Consider the following 2,912-nt stretch of genomic DNA (forward strand, 5'->3'; position numbering starts at 1 on the left):
TATTAATTATCACTATTATTATTATTAATATTATTATTATATTATTAGTAGTAGTGTAGTAGTAGTAGTAGTAGTAGTAGTAGTAGTAGTAGTAGTAGTTAGTAGTAGTAGTAGTAGTAGTTAGTAGTAGTAGTAGTAGTAGTAGTAGTAGTAGTAGTAGCAGCAGCAGTAGTAGTATCATCGTTATTATTATTATTATTATTATTATTATTATTATTATTATTATTATTATTATTATTATTATTATTATTATTATTATTATATTCATAGAATTAAACGAATGAGAATACGTACGAAGCCTAAAAAGTGTCCACCAATGAAAGCATTCAGCGCCCATTTTGTTGTTGGCTGAGAATGTAGTAATTACCATTCATTCGGTATCTATGTCAACATAACGACACCAGAAAAACAACAAACAATATCAAAATCCACAATAAAATGTTTCAGAACTGTTGCGTATATTTATGGCACAACGAAGCTGTCAAAAAATGAAGTTAGAGAATGTGTGTAATCATGTATTATAATAACCTGTAATGTGTTTTCCAACCACCACATCATCTACTACTACAACCACCACCACAATATCATCACTAACACTACTACTACAACCACCAGCCCCACATCATTATCACTACCACTACTACTACACCACCACCAGCACATCATCATCACTACCACTACTACAACCACCACCACCATATCATCATCATTACCACTACTACCACAACCACCACCACCACTACTACTACAACCACCACCACATCACTACCTCAACTACTACAACCACCACCACAATAGCATCACTACCACTACTACTACAACCACCACAACCACATCGCCATCACGACCACTACTACTACAACCACCTACCATATCATTACCATTACCACTACTACTACAACCACCACTACCACCATATCATTACCATTACCACTACTACTGCAACCACCACTACCACCATATCATCACCATTACAACTACTACTACAACCACCACAACCACATCATCATCACTACCACTACTACTACAACCACCACCACATCATCATCACTATCACTACTACTACAACTACTAACCACCACCACATTATCATCACTACCACCACTACTACTGCAACCACCACCACCATATCATCATCATTGAAATATTTTTTTTTTAATTGAGCTTTATATAGTGCAATATCTACTAAATGTGCTCAAAGCGCTTTACAAGGGGGCCTGGTCAACATTTAACATGTAGGACGGGACATGACGCCTGTTAGGCGATATTACAATTTTTCGGACAAAGACAACTCTGTTAACGGCCAGGTACTCATTTTACACCTGAGTACGGTGAGAGAAGGTGAGTAAAGAGCCTTTTCCAAGGACTCAACTATGCGCCGAGCGCGAGGCTCGAACCCAGGACCTTCCGATCCGGAAGCGAGTGCCATACTACTAGACCACATAGCCGCATCATTACCACTACTACTACAAACACCACCACCACATCATCATCACGACCACTACTACTACAACCACCACCACCACCATATCATTACCATTACCACTACTACTACAACCACCACCACATCATCATCACTACCACTACTACTACAACTACAATCATCACCACCACCACATCATCATCACTATTACTACTACAACTACAACCACCACCAACACCACATCACCTCACCTCACTAACACTCAGTACTACAATCACTACCATTAGGTTTTGGAGCTTTACTTCATTTGAAATAAGGAAACTTCCGAAAATTGTATTTTGCATTGTGTTTATATGTCATAATATAATTCTAATCAGTTATCTATTTAGAACTAGATACTATACAATATGTATGCCAAATACCACCCCAATTCCCCTTTCTTGTGTGCGGGAATTCCTCTTTCGGCATTGAAATTGAGTGTGAGAGAGTCATCACTACACACATAAACAACAGAAACAATTTAAAAACAAGACTATGACACGCAACCACTCACACACGAGGCTATACTATTTATCCTTTTCTCTATATAGAATAGGACAAGACAAACAATAGCTTGACTCTCGCTACACTTCGCATTGATGTTTGTCGTCTCACGAGTTCAACTCTCGGTCGACCTGTCAATATTCCTTTTTGCCTCGGACGTAATCATTAATAGAATGTTGTGTGGTTTTGACCGTGAAGAAAACCTTAAGAAGTCACATTTATATCATTTTAGAGAGATCGTTTTGAATAATTTTGAGTTAAACGAGCGAGCAGCAACTTGTTTTCATGAACGACCGATCAGCGCTTGTTTACTTTCGTAACGCGATTCCCAGCCAACATCAAAATGGCGGATATTTTTCTCATCGAGGCCGCTGGTTGGTTAGCCAATAAGAGCAGCGTACGGTTTCCATTGGGTAAATTCCTTGTTATTATTATTATTATTATTATTATTATTATTATTATTATTATTATTATTATTATTATTATTATTATTATTATTATTATTATTATTATTATTATTATTATTATCATTATTATAAGTAGTAGTAGTAGTAGTAGTAGTAGTAGTAGTAGTAGTAGTAGTAGTAGTAGTAGTAGTAGTAGTAGTAGTAGTAGTAGTAGTAGTAGTAGTAGTTGAGACAGAGAGAGAGAGAGAGAGAGAGAGATAGAGAGACAGAGAGACAGAGAGAGAGAGACAGAGAGAGAGAGAGACACAGAGAGAGAGAGAGAGAGAGAGAGAGAGAGAGAGAGAGAGAGAGAGAGAGAGAGAAAGGTCAATTGTTTGTATAATGTTCATCAAACACAAAATTACACTAATTCAATACTAAGCTCCCCCCCCCCCCCCCCCCCCCCCCCCCCCCTCCTTTTTTTCAATGCCAGGGACACCTTATGTTATAATAATATGATGCAACTGATTTCATAATCACGAGTTCCTTTCCGATATAAT

Source organism: Berghia stephanieae, chromosome 4 (assembly GCF_034508935.2).
Source record: "Berghia stephanieae isolate SIO BIC M18660-M18661 chromosome 4, UCSD_Bste_1.3, whole genome shotgun sequence".
Taxonomy (NCBI): Eukaryota; Metazoa; Mollusca; class Gastropoda; order Nudibranchia; family Aeolidiidae; genus Berghia; species Berghia stephanieae.